The 17,318-nt window shown below is 46.9% G+C and overlaps 1 protein-coding gene across 5 annotated transcripts in view; it reads right to left on the bottom strand.

Moving 5' to 3' along the window:
- The window catches only part of Pdzd2 (PDZ domain containing 2), a 375,253-nt gene that overhangs the window by 241,510 nt on the left and 116,425 nt on the right, over positions 1-17,318 (bottom strand). Inside the window, exon 1 of one of the 5 annotated variants that reach the window (XM_052743093.1) lies at positions 9,995-10,215. The exons of the other annotated variants lie outside the window; for them this stretch is intronic. The gene's annotated coding sequence lies outside the window, so the exon portion shown is untranslated. Of the gene's footprint in view, positions 1-9,994; positions 10,216-17,318 lie in introns of those variants that run through there. 5 annotated transcript variants of the gene reach the window in all.

Genomic DNA, 17,318 nt, shown 5'->3' with positions numbered 1-17,318 from the left:
TATAAACTCCCAGAGCCCTCCCCCAGTGACACGCGTCCTCCAGCAAGACTCCCTATCCTAAAAGTTCCATAACCTCCCCGAAAAGCACCACCACCAGGGAGCCAAGGGTTCAAATACATGAGCCCGTGAGGGACATTTCTCATTTGAATCACCGGAGGACACAAAGATGGAAAGAGAGAGCTGACTCCACAAAGCTGTCCTCTGACCTCCACCAGCAGGTCACGGTGCACACGTCATACCCACATGTGAAAAATAAAATCGTTAAAAAATATATAATGTCCCATTAAATATGTTTCAGACAAAAAATGAGGACTGTTTCACTGCACCTTACACACAGTAGTATGTATGCCTTATGCATTTGCAGCAACCAAGATGCAGCTATACTGAAAGATTATTCATTTATCTGAAATTCGAATTTAACCTCGTATCCAGTGTTTTAGGTGGCACATCTGTATCCACCCCATCCAAAAAGAGGCTCCTAGAGCCTTTGACCTGCATGCTTTGTCTGCCTTTTCTGATCCACATAACCTGACCCTGCACCTTCGCCCTGCTACAGTGGGCTTTTATTTCTCCTAAATGCTAATATCACCCATGGACCCAGCCACCAGGGTCATCCCTGGATTGTAGCTCCTCATTTTCGGCTCCTTTTCAGCTCACTCTAGCCTATTGTTAGCCACGGGCCTAACTTTCCTAGTCTCAGACCAGCTGCCTTCCCTGGATTCCCAGTTTGTCCAAATTCTACAAATACTGGTCCCCTCTTTCCAGCTGACCTCTTGGAGCTGTCTTCAATACACAAGAGATATTGGCCTCACATAAGACAACTGTTTCAGGACAAGAGGTGATCAGGAATGGGAAAATGTTGAAAGTAACCAAAGAGTTTTTCTACCTGAGATCTTCAAACCATAAGTTTGGACCACAGCCTTCCATGGTCTTTCTACATTAGGCACTGTAACTTCTGGTTGGGATGTTGTCTTAGTTAGGATTTTATTGCTGTGAAGAGACACCATGATGGCAACTCTTATAAAGGAAAAGAATTTAATTGGGGTTGGCTTAGAGTTTGAGAGTTTAGTCCATCATTATCATAGCAGGAAGCATGGCGGTGTACATGCAGACATGGTGCTGGAGAAGGAGCTGAGAGTTCTACATCTTGATCTGTAGGCAACAAAAGGAGACTGTGTACCATACCGGACCTGGTCATAGGTTGAGCCTATGAGACCTCAAAGCCCACCCCACAGTGACAGGCTTCCTCCAACAAGGCTACACCTACTCTAACAAGGACACACCTCCTAATAGTGCCAACTCCCAATAGGCCAAGCATTCAAACACATGAGACTATGGGGGTCAAACCTACTCAATCAACCACAGATTTTATTTGAATGAAGTTAACCAGCTAAACATTGTTTGAAAACCACTAGAGTATACAAGCAGCAACCAGTTTTATAAATGGTATTTGTATTGCAGAGAACACTTTGTGTCTCTGCACACACTCAAATCCTTGGACCCTCTGCTGGGATTTTTGCTGAGGAATCCAATCATCTTCCTTCAAGCTATTGATCAGTGATCGTGAATGGCTTACTGCCCTGGTCAGCAGTGCTTTTCAGAGTGAGCAAGCGACCCAGCACTGGCCAGTGAGTTGTGATGGGGAGTCTGTGGGGTCTTCTGGAGAACACTGCCCTATCCTTAGTGGCACCAGCATGCACAGGAACCTTCTCTTCCTCTGGATGTCGTCAGTGTGAGTGAGATGTCTGGAATGGCTGCCACCCTCAGGACACCAGTCTGAGCTGGAGCTCAGTTGGAGTGACAGAGTAAGAAAGAAGATGACACTAGGACTTTGATGACGTGTGGACAATAAGGGACCACTTGATACCTTTTCTGCTGAAGCTGGTTACAATTAGATTTCTCTAACTCGTATCTGGGAAACACCCCGCTACCCACGTTGTTCTCTGTTTAAAGCTGCTCTTAAAAGAGAATGTCCATGCTGGGCATGAAAATTCAAACTCTGTGAAGTGCAGTACTGTAGCTGGGGCCATCTGCCTTTAGTTCCATCCCAGAGGGTAGAAGCAAGGCGCTGATTCCTAGTCCCCTACAAATACTGGCGCTCCCTTTTCTTCGAGTGTAGATCAAAATAGCTCTGCTCTAATGTTTGTTGATGAAGAATGGAAAACAAATGTACTCCTTCCTCAGCAGAAACTCCACTTCTACATATCATCAGCACTGCAAGAACCAGCGCGTACTATCTGGAACTGTCGTGTGTGTGTGTGTGTGTGTGTGTGTGTGTGTGTGTGTGTGTGTAACATGGGCAAAGGCAGAGACCAGAATCCCTCAGGCATTCTCCAAGCCTAGGATCCCTGAGGTTGTGGGCAGACCAGTGAGCCAACTACACCCATCTATACTCATCCTACCCACATGTGCTTAACCTGCCCGGCCCTCTCTGGAGGCCCCTCTCTTCCTGGACCCCCCTGAGCTGGCCCCTGGTTTTTAGCCTAGAGCTATTACTCTGGAAACATTGCCACATACCTGCACATCACCTCTTAGATGACAGATGGCAGTTTATCTCTACAGTACTGACTCTGGAAGAGTGAGCTCCCATCTCAGGGTTCTACACAGTATAGCAAAGTCACTAGGAACTAATGACATCTTCAATCCACCAACAAAGGTACAGCCCATGTAGTGGATGGACCCAAGCCTCTTCTTCTAGTGTGGCTCTTATTACAGTAAAGGAAGAAAGGAAAATAATACAGACTAATCATGGGTACCAATAAAACAAACACACATGGCTGGCAAGAGGATGAAAAAAGACATACCAGATGGAGGCCAATTCACCCTACAAGTATTTGCTGGGTGCCGACTACCTTGTGCCAGCCATGACCACAACCTCCTGAAAAGTACAGACTCAGTGAATTCTGCTTTGACCTTCAGGTGATGCCAATTTTCCTAGGTACATGCGCATAAAGAATGTACACCTTGGGGGCTGGAGAGGTGATTCACCAATTAAGAACACTGACTGCTCTTCCAGAGGTCCTGAGTTCAACTCCTGGCAAGCACATAGTGGCTCACAACCGTCTATAATGGGATCTGATGCTCTCTTCTTGTGTGCAGATGTATATGCACACAAAGTGCCTATATACATAAAATACATAACCAGATAAATATATATTTTTAAAAATATATAACTTAAAAGAATCTCACAGAATGAAGACATGATGTGGAGAATGGAGTCACTATACAAGCTAAGGGGATGAAATTCTTAGGGCAAGTCTGTGAGCAGTGCATTCATTCATTCATTCATTCATTCATTCATAAGTAAAGAAGGCTGGTAAAGGGAGTGGGCAGGTTATACTTGTGTTCACCTGTCCTTATGTAGGCAAGGGGTTTGGGCTGGTGGTGGTTTTAATTATTGTTTTTTAAACAAGAGATTGATGAAACCAAATTTGCGGCTCTGTCTTAGGAAAGCACCAATAAGGAAAACGCTCACCATAAGAACAAATAGCTTAGGTTGGATATCAATTTTGTTTAAAAACGTAAGCAATCTCTCTGAACAACCCTTATTAATATAACTTTTCACTTCAGGGAAGTTCATCAGTAGCTTTTCACTTTATGTTTCTGGATTTTCTAGACACCAATGAGCAGAGATTACTTTGGTGACTCAAAAGAGTAGTGTTTGGAGAGTCGGATGGGATGCCTTCATGAAGCCAGACCAGACAGCCTCCAGCCTGTGGAAGACCCGTTTCAGGCCTAAGTAGAGACATACTTCTCAGCTGAGGGTGTGGCACTGAGGTCAACGGAAAAGGGTAGCTCTCCAGGTCACTTCAGAGATAGAGTGGAGCAGTGTGTCTCTGACTTACACCCTCCCTCCTTATTTCTATTTTTATTTTTAATGCGTGGGGTGTTTTGTCTACATACATGTCTATGCAGCATGCGCATGCCTGGTGTCTGCAGAGACCAGAAGCGGGTGTCAGATCCCTTGGAACTAGAGTTCTGGATATTTTTTAGCTGCCATGTGAATGCTGGGATTTGAACTCGGGTCCTCCAGAAGAGCAGCCAGTGCTCGTGACTGCTAAGCTATTTCTCCACCTCTTTTTTCTTTTACAGAAGAAAATTGGAGTCTGTTAAGACAGTGTTTTAGGAAGTGGGGAGATTCTTCAATGGGTCAAGGGCTTCCTGCGTAAGCATGAGTACCTGAGTTTAAATCCGCAGTGCTCATGGAAAATCCAGGCATAGTGGCACATGTCTATAACCTCAGCACTGGCTAACTGAAATGGTAAGCTCCAGGTTCAATGAGAGACTCAGTCTCAAATAATAATAAAATAATAATAATAAGAAGAACATGGATATTAATAGTAGAAGATATCCAAAGCCAATCACTGGTTGTCACACACACACACACACACACACACACACACACACACACACACACACACAAAAGTGTTTTAATATACATTTGGTCATAGGCATGTAAGAAGACAGTGATATACACCCTAGAGTGGGTGTGGGCCCTTCAAGCATTACTAGCTTGACCAGTCACTTGGTGACCTCTTGGGATTCGGTTGGTAGGAAAGGAGACAAAGAAAAACAGCCCAAGATGATTCAGGGCACTGGAGAGGCCTGGGGGTTCACACAGTAGAGAGGTTCCTTAACCCATGCTGGCTCAGCCCTTTCTCTGACACCCCAGAAGTCCAAATTTTGCCTTCTTGTCAAGACTCTGGATTAGATGCTGTGCCTTTGTGTACACTGGCCACACTAGCAGAGGCAATGACCAAGTCTTTCTTCTTTATGTGGCAATGGACCACCCTCTCCCTAAAGCCTGCCTGGGCCATGCTGCTCCCTACATTCATGAAGCTTGAGTCAGCTGCTCCTGTCTGAGGATACTGGCCCTGGGAGAGCCAGGCTCGTTATCAGAAGCCCACACAAAAGCTCAGCTCACAGAGGCCAATTAAAAGCCCGGCGTGGGAGACCTTTGGCACCAACAGCTTCTCCACCTCGCTGAGGACCACAGATGAGCTAGTCCACCAGCCTCGCAAGGCCAACAGCTCACACCAGAGCCAAGAGGCGCCGGCGACTCCCCACGCTGCGGCTCTGTGAGGGAGCTCTCCACTCCTTCTCCAGATTCCCACCTCCAGCTCCCATCTGACCAGGAAAATGTGGATCTGATTAGGAAGCTTTGTTTGGGCCAAACAGTTGTAGCCCTGATCTCACCAGACAAACCACAAAGCAGGACAGAGTCCCTCAGAAAGCCAGGGGAACTGAGGGACAACTGAGGCGTCGGGCTAAAGAGATGTAGCCATGAAGGAGAAATGTCTTTAGTGAGTCACAGCTCCTCAGATAACGAACCGAAGGATCAGTCCCTCACTCAGCTACCACGCTCTCTCTTGCTTGAACGCACCCATCTGTTGTTTGTTTTGTTTAAAACTATATTTTCACTACTGATACCTAATTAAAAAAAAAGAGTATAGGTCCCTCCCCACGCATGCAAAGATCTATGGAATGGAACATGAAAAATACTAGCGATTAAAATGTATTTTCACTCATTTGACTAGAATATGACACGGTCCCAAATTCCCAACAGAAAAATAATTTTGACCGAAGAGAAAAAACAGTAATTTGCAAAAGACAACTTTCAAAGTTTAGACACAAAGACTTTTGCAAGAGAGAGAGGCTAATTAGAAAGGAGGATTTAGTTGGCAGCCTGCTGGAGCTGGCTCCTGCTGGTTCCCAAGAGCTGACTGTGAAATTTGCAGGAAGTTTCCAAGCCGGTTGACATCATTTTGGTGGTTTGAAATCAGCAACGGTGGGAGTCTTTACACTGGGGAAATTGGTGAACGATTTGAGTCAGGATGGCCCTACCACCCCCAATTATTTGTTAAAACATGTAACCGCTGAGGAGGGTCCTTTTCAATTTTTAAATATCTACGTGTATGAATTTTGATACGTATAAAAAGTCGGGGAGCGGGGCTGGAGAGATGGCTCAGTGGTTAAGAGCACTGGCTGCTCTTCCAGAGGACCCAGGTTCAATTCCCAGCACCCACATGGCAACTCACAACTATCTGTAACTCCAAGATCTGACACCTTCACACAGATATACATGCAGGCAAAACATCAATACACATAAAATAAAGATAAATAAATTAGAAATAAAAAACTGTTTAAAAAAAGTCGGGGAGCAAAGAAGCTAAAACATTAATTCTGGGTGGTGAGACTAACACGTGGTTGTTTTTAATATTCCTTTATTGCCTATTTTCTACAGGCTTGTGTGTTCTTCGTATGGGAACTAATCCTTTGATCCAGAAAGATGGCTCAGTACAACTCTTGCTTCACAAGCATGAAGACCTGATTCAATCCCCAGAACCCATGTAAAAAAGTGGGGTGTGTTGGTGTACCTCTGTAGCCTCGGGCCTGGGGAGTGGAGACAGGGGGTGGCTGGGGCTCCAGACAGTTTAGCCTAATGGGTGAGGCCCCGGGCCTGTGAGAGACCCTCACCCAAAGGTGGACTGTGCTCCTGTGTATGATGCTGGAGGGTGTGTTTTCATCTCACAGCCGAGAGAGAGAGAGAGAGAGAGAGAGAGAGAGAGAGAGAGAGAGAGAGAGAGAGACAGAGAGACACAGAGAGAGAGACAGAGAGACAGAGACAGAGAGACAGAGACAGAGAGACAGAGAGACAGAGAGAGACAGAGAGACAGAGAGACAGAGACAGAGAGACAGAGAGAGAGGAGAGACACAGACAGACAGAGACACAGAGACAGACAGACAGACAGAGACTAATCCTACAGAGGTAAGAGGGCTCTTTCTCTCTCCAGGTTTGTGATCACATCTTTCCTGCCTCTGGTCTCCCCTTAGTCTCTTGCTGTCCTGGGCTCCCGGGTTGGTTTGTTTTGTTTTGAGACTCCTCCTCACGAGGTAGTTCCTGCTAGCCTGGAGCTTGCTGTGTAGACTGGGCTGGCCTTTACCTCGGAAGTTCTCCTTTTCATTTGCCTTCCTCGCTGGGATTAAAGGCATGTGTCACCATGCCCCGCCACCTCCCAGGGTTTCACTCTCTGAGGAGGGTGGTACTAAAGTCCAAACTGCTCACGCACTGGAAGGCCAGCGGGACTCTGGGCGCCAGGCTGGAAAAGTAGCTGCTCAGCAGTTGGTGTCTTCTACTTTTCCAGAGAACCTAAGTTCAATTACCAGCACATCGGTGGGTCAGGACCGCCTATAACTCCAGCTCCAGGTGATCCTTCACCTCTTTCTGGACTCCACAGGCACCTGCCCTCCCATGTGCCCTCCCATGTGCCCAAAACCCCTCCCCCAATTTACACATAATGTAATGAAATGGAATAAAAATTAATCCTTAAAAACAAAAGAATTCCAGATATCTGGGTAAGGCAAGCAGGAGGACAGATGCGGGGCTCCAGGAACTCAAAGCCCCAGCAGCTCGTGGCTGGAGAACAGAGCTTCGACAACAATATGGACTTAATACTGAATTTCAGAGTTCTGTTTATTTTACGGGAGCAGGCTGTACCTCAGGCCTCACTGGGCAAGTGCTCTACCACTGAGTGAGATCTTCAGTCCTTGCTGCATGTTTTATTTTGAGAAATGGTCTTACTGAATTGCCCAGGCTGGCTTTGAACTTGCTCATTCAAGCAGATCCTCCTCTCTCAGCCTCTTGAGTAACTGGAGTCAAGGGCTTGTGCCCCCTACTATGGCAAATTTCAGGATGAATTTTCTTCAATGGACTACATGGAATACTCCAAGAGACCTCAGATTTCCCACTGTACAAGTGAGAATTAAGTGAGATACTGCTGTATTGCTGTACAATGGCTCTCATTTTCTCACCCAAGAGACTGACTCTCAGGACCACCTGATACCTCCAAGTGCTCTGTTTCTGAACACGATGGAGCTGGGCTGGAAGACTTGGCCACTACATGGCTTTCTCCAGCAGACCGTGGATCACACATTCTTCTGTAGTGTGGGCCAGCTCCCATGGCTGGTTTCCTTCCTCTGATTATGCAGCTGCCCTGGTTCATTGTTGACTGACAAAGAGGCCTGACTCTGTGCAGATATGAGGATCCTGAAGACCCAGAAGGGGCCCTTTGAGGAAACGTGTCTAGTGAACTATGGCAAAGGGCAATACTATTCCAAAGGCTTGCTTGTCCATCTTCTGAGATAGGTGGGGTCCTAGCATGTTATTCAATGCAGTATCTTCCAGTGTTGATCCTGTGATGTCAAAAATTCACCTTGATGTGTAATACTGAGGCCAGGTAGTTAGGGGCTCTAGTCCCAATCCCCCTTCTCCTCCAGTGACATCAGAACAAAGCAGAACCACTTTTGTTGATTTAGACACTGGGCTTCTTTATCAGCGTGTTCCTTAAGAAAGGGTTCTGCTGCCTTAAAAATAGCTCATGTGAGAGACACCCCTAAACTTGAACATCTTTACTAAAGGACTGAAAAAACTTGAGGTGGTCCAGGGTGCAAAGAGCACATGGACAATGAATGACGAACCAGCCTTCCTTTAAATCAGCGGTTCTCAACCTTCCTAATGCTGTGACCCTTTAATACAGTTCCTCATGATGTGGTGATGCCCAACCATACAGTTATTTTCATGGCCACTTCCTAACTATAATTTTGCTACTATTATGAATTGTAATGTAAATATCTGATACTTCCGATGGTTTTAGGTGAATCCCGTGGAAGGGTCATTAGACTCCCAAAGGGGTCGTGACCTACAGGTTGAGAACCACTGTTTTAAACCCATGCTCCCTCCTGCTTCAACTGTCCTTTATCTTGGCAAACAATTGACCTTGGCCTGGAGAAATGCTCCCTTTACCCTTTATTCTGTTTACCACTGCTCTTGTTCCTGATGGGGAGGAAATGACGTCATGGTTTTGGAGCTGGCGCCCCTACCTGTGCTCGCCCACTTGTTGACTTAGATTTCCTGTCTGTGGACCCTGGCCAGTTCCACAGCAGACCTGCCAGGCCCTGCTCACTTAACTCCACATCCTCTGCCTCTCCACACTGCAAACTCACATCAACTCTGGTGGCCCTGGTACCTGCCAACACCTCCCTCCCCATGAGCCTAGGATGTAACAGTCTAATCACTTCCAGACCCCCCCTGAGAAGTGTGCACAGGCTCAGTGTTACTAATGATGCTGAGGAGGAGTGTAGGGATGACAGACAGCTGTGCACAGGATAAACCAGAAGACACACCGCAGCATCCACAGAGACTGGGAGCCCGCCACAGCTCTGGGCAGTTACACGAACGTTAAAATAGCAACAGACAGTCCCTGTAGCGCTGGTTCCTCTTTTATCAGATGCAGAGCCATAGAACTACAGAATGTCACGAAGGTTCTCCACGTACAAACAGCAAATACATCAGACTCATCCCCAAGCAGTAACTTAAGATCCTGCTTATTTGCCCAACCAAAGGATTCTTCCTTTTACAAATTGCATCACTGCAGTGTTTCTATAAATAGCAGGCCTCCCTAATGACTCAATCACAAGCTCTTCTCCAAAAAAAAAGAAAGAAAGAAAAGAAAAAAGAAAGGAAGGAAGAAAAAGCATGCATGTTTTCAAACCACACCTCCCCCCAAAAATGAGGTGCAATTAAAAATAAAAAAAAACAAAACAAAACCAGAAAGTAAGTGAAAAGACCAGAAAAAAACTCTAGAGCTGAGAGAATATGGGGTATCTGGATGGTTCTGCTAAAGCTGCCGAGTGACTGTCCAGGTTTGGTGCTTTGCGGGCCAAGCAGTCCCCCAACCCCAGGTGTACACAGCGCCCCCAAGCTGGGGCTCTGTCCACGGCAGGTTAATCTGTGGTCATCATCGCTTGCTTTTAGCATCTCCCTCCGGATGGCTTAGTCCACGAAATCCCTTGACCCCAAAAGCGAGGGGAGTAAGAGCCCCCTCTGAGCTCCTTGAGAACTCTGGCTGTAATTCAGTCCCGATCCTCCCTGACCTCAACAGCAGCCAATGAACGGGTAGGGCAAGCCCAGGGTTACGGGACAACGGCTACTTACAGTTCTCCTGGCCCAGAGAGACACACCTCCAGATCCTCTCTTCCAATACAGGAGCCTGTCTTTTAGTGCCAATGGAAATTATCCTTGACGGAAATAGACAGGGAATCCTATTCAGCCAGCTGTATTAGTGCCCATTGTGTGAGTCTCTGAGTCTGCTTGGGAAGGTTTACTATAAACCTCTGAGAGGCCAGAGAGCCACAGTAGTGTCATACCTCATGCCTGTGACCCCATCAGGTTGGCTTAAGAAGCTATGCCCAAACCAAATTATCTGACATTTTCTTCTTCATCCTCTTTTTACTTCAACAAACAGAACGGGCTCCAAATGTGACCTACTTTCCCCTTCTTTGTCATTATGCAGAACTCACAAAGCCTTTTCTGCCGCCTAATACTTCCAGTGACATGCTTTTCATCTCTGGGAAAAGAAGAGCCTGCATCCATCTGCCAGAGCTCATAAGTCTCAGCGAAATCACCAACCAAGACAGATGAGTCACAGCGACTTCACTCGGAGACTCATAGGAGACCAGGCACGAGAGGGGAGGAAAAAAAAACAACCAAACAAAACAATAATAAAATCCAGATCCAGCCCCAGCCCCTTGGAGGGAGTTCACATTTAGTTGAAAGTGTTCAACAAGAATCAAGATGTTCTTGATGAGCTGAGTGACAGCAAACTTCCTCTATCAGTCCAAGAGCTCTTCCTCCAGCCGCTGTGGCTGGGCCTGGAGTCAAGCACTTCCAAACTCTGCATTGTGCATTAAAAATTAATTGCCCTCTTCCCAATCCTCAGTGACTCAGAACACACCGGGGTTTTAAAGGACAAGGATGGAAAGCTATAAAAATAAAATCCGAGTGCTCAGTTTGGACAGAAACCTGGTACTATTAGTCAAAATTAAGTCAGTATTGACTTTCCCTATTTTTACCTTGGAGGACGTGCACCTTTCAATGTCTGATCTGTGTCCTTCTCCCACACTGGCACTCCAAATTACAAGTGGTAACTGAGAAACACTCACTAGTGACTTTGGAAATGTCACTGTTGGCCTGAAACTCTGGTACTCCGTGGGACTCAGAGCTTCTCTTTTATCCTCGGGGAGGCAAACAGAGCCTGCCCAGTGTTTACCAGACAAAGGGTTCAAAGGAAACACACTTGCAGCCTTGAGAGCCAATTTCGTTTACTTCTAGCCGGGTTAGGTCAGTCACACAATATCTAGGCTGTCTGGCCAGCACTGTTCACACCGTGCGGAATGGGCTAAGCAGCCTCAGTGCCCACAGCAATGGAAGATGTGCGTCTCAAGGCTTCCATGCAAACTTCGTCCCATCCTCGCTGCTGGTAAGTAGGTCACCCTTGCACTTGGTCATACTGTTTACCGACACCTTGGGGATAGCGTTGTGCTCAGCACAGGCAGTACCAAGATGAGGTAAACGATGTCCCCCGTGTTAGGGAATTTGTGGAAGCATCCATGAACAGAAGGAATACAGTGATAGGGTGGAGAAAGTACAGAAAGCCCAATCTGGTCTTGGCCATCATTCTTCCCTACATGGATCCCTTCTGAGTCCCTAACTCTGCCTAGTACTACCGGGACCTTTGGTGCAATGGTGACATTGGGTGGGAAAGAGAGAAGAGCCACTCAGGCATACCCTTTAATTTAGCACTGATTTAGCCTCATCGCTGCTGGTGGTCCTGGCCGTAGTTCTAATGGCCCAGGCCTCATCTAGCTCAGGCAAGCTCTCACGGTAGCATCCGGGATGTCACCCTGTCCCCTGAGCGGATGGCTGTGCTGTGCTACAAGCTGCTTGCTGGCTTTCCCTTCTGACTTTCATCAGCCTCTGGAGGCCTGGCACTCTTCACCCGAAGCTTATGTGCTGGTGCCATACCCCTCTACCATAGACACTCCTACCTCACCCGTGCAGAGACCTTCTTCCAGGAGCTCGGGGTTTCATGCAGTTGGCAATGCCCTCTATCCTTTTGCTATTGTCTGGGCTAACGCTCCAGGTGTGGTGACACCCAGGGAAAACAGAGGTGTGCAAAGAGGAAACTCCAGAGCAATGCTCTACTTGCTCCTGTCTTATTGCCTTGCTTTCAAATGTCACCCAAAAGATACTTGGCAGGGGATCTCTCTGCTTAACCTCGGACAATGTGAAACCGTCAAAACAGCAGTGGCTTAGGAGACCTGGACAAATCCTCTTAAGAAATAAAGATTAAGCCGGCACAGTGGTGCATGCCTTTAGTCCTAGCACTCAGGAGGCAGAGCCAGGTGGATCTCTGAGTTTGAGGGTGGCCTGATCTACAGAGTGAGGTCCAGGACAGCCAGAACTACACAGAGAAACCCTGTCCCAAAAACACAGAGGGGGAGAGGGAGAGGGAGAGGGAGAGGGAAAGGGAGAGGGAGAGGGAGAGGGAGAGGGAGAGGGAGAGGGAGAGGGAGAGACGGATTAAGAAATAAACTGAGGGACAAATGAGGAGCAGAGTCCTCAGCCTCCAAGAAGATGCTGCATGGGAAAGCACACACCTGAGGATGGACACTGAACCAGCCTGTGGGAAATCCTACTGCATGATTCACCCTAGACTGCCTGGCCTGCAACATGATCACAGACATGCTTCCTCTTCATTAGCACTGCAGACAATAAGCCAACTGGAAACTTTAAAGGAATCCTCATCTCCTTTCAAGAGGATGGGTCTATCTTTTTAAAGACATGGTCCAAAGAGGTCCATTTCTTAAAATAAAATAATAAAAAAAACCATTTGTAACAGAGAAATGAGTACAAAGCAAGGAGTCGATTGCTTTGAAGGATCAATAGAGAGTGGAAGTCAGGCCACACACCTGTAATCCCAGCACTCAGGACATAAGAGGATGGATGACTAGAAGTTGAAAGCCAGCCTTGGCTACATAACAGTTTTGAGGCCAACCTGGGCTATATGGAGTCCTACCACAAATTAAAAAAAAAAGAAAAAGAAAGAATGAACAGAAAAAGAAGAAAAAAAAATCAAAGTCTGGGAGTAGGAACTTGTCAAACAACATCAAAACTTTTTCTACCAAATATATTGCAAGAGAATTATCAAATAAGGCTGAAGGGTCGGTTCCCACTGTCAGACATTTGAGAACGGCTATCTATTTGCACGTATCCTTGAAGCTATCATTCCGAGAGAAGGCTCTGGGAGGTCCTGTGCTAGAGAAAGCTGCCTTTGAAATCTATTTGAATACAGAATTCTGCTTTCATACCTATCTATTAGCATCTCTCAGATGTACACATCTGGGTTTTGAAGTGTGGGAAATAATGCCACTAACAAAGTTTGGTTTTGTTTGCATTTTAAACAAAAAGCCATGCCCAGCCAACCCCAAGCATACAGAATTTTAACTTACTGTTTTAAGTCTGGATGATAGCTCACGACTAGGCACACACCCACATCCCAGCCCACCTTGGTCTTCCCTTTCTTACTCACGGACTCAGGGTCACTGCAAAGGTAAGCGGTAGCGTCTGCCTTTGCCAGCCACTTTTCCTGGGACTCCAGGACACCCAGCATACTGTCAGCAAGCCACCCAACACAGAACTAAGTCACACTGCTGCCTCCTCACCTCAGGGATGTGCCTCTGCTTGCTTGGAGACCGCTCCGGGACAACTAATTGCTTTTCAGCCCAGGCTCCACAGCTTTCTCACATCCACTATTCCCTAGGGCCATATTTACTCAAGCTGTATTTTTCAGAGAATATAGCAGCATGGAGGGAGAGAGGAAGGAGGGGAGGGAGAGAAAGGGAACACGCAGTGGTGGGCAGGAAATTGCCTTTTGTCCTCATTATAAATTAGATTACCATTTTTAAACTGTTTAAACTTAATACGCAAGAAGTGCTTTGCCCAGTTGTATAGTTGGTACTTAGGGTGAAAGACAGTGACTGAGACCTGAAGGGACGCATGGCCACTATCAACGGTCTGGGAGTCAGAAGGGAAGGGGCCACCATCCATGGGGGGACAGGTGCAGTTTCCCTCCAGCCACTGTCAGCGGCACTGTGGCAGGAAGGTCAGCAGTCCTGAAAGACGGCAGCTTGGATGGATGCCAGGTGTGACTGGTGAGGGGTGCTTGAAGAGGGAGCCATCACTGGTGAGCCAGAGGAGACTACCCAGTCTCTGCCTGCTTCCTTTAGACAATTCAGAAGCAATGATAGCCATCTCACAAAACGATGCTGAAAACAGGGCGCTGGCACACCAGAGCACTGGAAGAATGCGTGACGAAACATGGTGAGAGGCAGAACCTTCTAGAATATGGGTCTGAAATATGGGTCAGGTAAGCATGTGGGCATGTGCAAATTTTTTGCTGCATTTATGTATTTGGTGCGTGTTTATGTGCATTAGCACACATGTGGAAGTTAGAAGGAAACTTGTGGGAATCATTTCTCTCCTTCCACTGTGTGGGCCCTGAAGATTAAACTCAGGCTTGGTCAGGCAAGTGCCTTTATCGGCTGAGCCATCTTGTACCACCACTCCATGTTTTTTTTTCAAATGTGAAGGTAACAGTTCTATGAGAGGAAACAAACGCTTTCTTTCAGAATCTTCAAATTGCCTGAATTTGTGTAAACCAAAAGGAGATTTACTTGAAATTCCTCTCTCTCCCTGAGGAAACTATTCCAGAAGTTCCAGAAGTTTTGGATGCCTGGTCTAGAGCAAAAATCCATGACCTCAATCCTCAGGACTCAATCCCATGCCTGAGACCTGAAGGGTGGAAGGGAGAAGTCAGAGCTGAGGAGGGGTGAGAGCAGACAGCGACAAGCGAGCAGCGGTCTGAACGTGCACGGAGAAAGTGTGACCCCAGCGTCCCCCAACCATTCTGAAAGTATGGAGAAAAGTGAAGAGGAGAATGTCAGTTGTGTGGCTTCGCATCTATCTGAATTTCCTCCTTTTAAAAACAAGTCAGTGTGGGCTGACAAGATGAACCAGTAGCTAAGGGCACATGCTGCTCTTGCAGAGGACTAGAGTTCAATTCCCAGCACCTACACCAGCAGCTCACAGCCACCTGTAACAGCACCTCTGACATCCTCTTCCGGCCTCCACAGGCACTGCCATACACGTTCATCCACTCACCCACAGACAAGAACATGTAACCAAACAAAAAGAGGAAAGTTCCGTGCCTTACTACTTTCTCCTAAGCCATGTGACCCTCAAGGTAGTACAGCAAACGGGAATGAGTGATGGATTACCATTGGATCATTTCTTCATTGCTATGACGAAGTGCATGACAGAAACAATGTAAGCGAAGAAGAGTTTGTTTTGGCTCACAGTTTGGGGGTGTGGTCCATCACTGTGGCAGGAATGTGATGCAGCACGGGGCACAGGGCATCTGCAATTAGGAGCTAGAGAGAGATGGCTGCCCGCACTCGGCTTGCTCTTTTTTAATTCAGCCCGAGTCATCATTCAGCCTGGAATGGTGCTGCCCACAGTTTGGGTAATTCTTCCCACCTCAATTACCCTAATTTAGAAACTCCTCCATAAATGTACCAAAAGATTTGTCTTCTAGGTGATTATGGTGATTTGAATGAGAATGGTTCTCATAGGCCATATTTGAATGCTTGACCCCGCCCCCCCCAGTTGGTGGAACTGTTTGGGAAGGATTAGGAGGGATGGCTTTATTGGAGGAAGTATGTCACTGGGAGTGGGCTTTGAGGTTTCAAAAGTTCATACGATTCCTAGTTAGCATGTTCTCTTGAGCTGGGCAGTGGTGGCACACGCCTGTAATCCCAGCACTCGGGAGGCAGAGGCAGGCGGATCTCTGTGAGTTTGAGGCCAGCTTGGTCTCCAAAGTGAGTTCCAGGAAAGGCACAAAGCTACACAGAGAAACTCTGTCTCGAAAAAACCAAAAAAATAAACCAAAAAAAAAACAAAAAAAAAAAACCATGTTCTCTCTCTCTCCCCTATAGATCAGGATATAAGTTTTCAGCTACTGTTCCAGCACCATATCTGCTCAATGCTGCCATGCTCCCTGCCATAATGATCACGGACTCTAATCTTCTGGAACCATGAGCCTTGATAAACATTTCCTTTTATAAGTTGCCTTGATCATAACACTAGAAAAGTAGCTAAGACGGTGATTATAAATCCTATCAAGTTGACCATCAATAGTAACTGTCTCAGATGAAGAGTGGAAAGAAACTGGGAGTCCTAAGCAGAATTGGCAATTTGCTGTGTCCCACAGCCAGACTGCCCCAGAAGGCACAGCACCTTCTGAGGTGACCTATTCTGATGCCTTTGGTCTGGCCAGAGTTTGAGGTCACAGCTCAGACCTTCATGCTCTCCAACAAGACCTGTCGCCCACTGAGCTTGTGTCTTGTTATCAGAGGCTTGCCTTGCCTCCTTTAGCTGCGTATGCTCTGACCACTGCTAGACACTGGCTACTTCCACCTTGAGCCAAAAGCGGTTGGGTGCAGCCGGCTAAGTGTTGGTGTGAGTTGGACGTCTGTGCTGGTTTCTGAGTCTTTTAACAAGAGGTCCGGTCTGTTTGCTTTTGGTTCAAGGTCTCCGTGGGCTAGAGGCACATCTCCAGCTACCTGTTCTCTTTCTTGTTGACAGTGCTCCTTCCCTGTCTCTACTTCTCCGAGTTTCCATGTTTCTAATTCCAAGTTACAGTTAAGAACATACACATATCATTAAAACTTTGGTGAAGGATTTGCCAAAGTGGCTTCGTTTGAAATTCTTTCCCTCCAGTGTGGCTCCTAAACACCATTTGCTCTTTGTGGTCAGTTGTTGTTTTGTTGAGGTTCATGAGTCTCTCTCTCGTCTCTGTCTCTGTCTCTGTCTCTGTCTCTGTCTCTCAGTCTATTCTAATCAAGGAGCTGCATAACCATTAGGTTGAGCACTCTGTGACTGTGAGAGATAACATGCTGGGTTCTGCCTTGGGTAACTGTGGGGAGCATCAGCCTGCGAGTCTGGTACCACAGAGTCAAGAGCTGCAGCCCTTGCCTCAAAGGGCTCAATGGGGACATGCTGGCGTTGGGAAGGTTCATCCTGAGCTACTAAGGGCCATCCCCGGAGCTGCTCTGCTTCCAAGAACAAGGAGAACAATACATCAGTCACTGCCCTCATATACCAGTAACCAAACAGACATTCTCCTTTCAAATAACCCCTGGGCGCTTCTTAAAAATCACATCCTTAATTATCCACTCAGCTGAGCTCCACCCTGACTTCAAGTCCAATTATCCCCAGTTCGATCATTGCTGAGGGGAAGTGGGAGGGAGAGGGCAGAAGAGAGGCCGAAGATGCCTGTAAGTGTCAGGCCAAGTATAAACATCTGGAGGGAGCTATAAACACCTGGGAACGGAGCCGGAGAGAAGCCTGGGTGAGCTCT

The sequence above is a fragment of the Peromyscus californicus genome, unplaced genomic scaffold, assembly GCF_007827085.1.
Source record: "Peromyscus californicus insignis strain IS unplaced genomic scaffold, ASM782708v3 Scaffold_18__1_contigs__length_77618521, whole genome shotgun sequence".
In the NCBI taxonomy this organism is placed as follows: Eukaryota; Metazoa; Chordata; class Mammalia; order Rodentia; family Cricetidae; genus Peromyscus; species Peromyscus californicus.
This window is presented reverse-complemented; position numbering and strand designations above follow the sequence as displayed.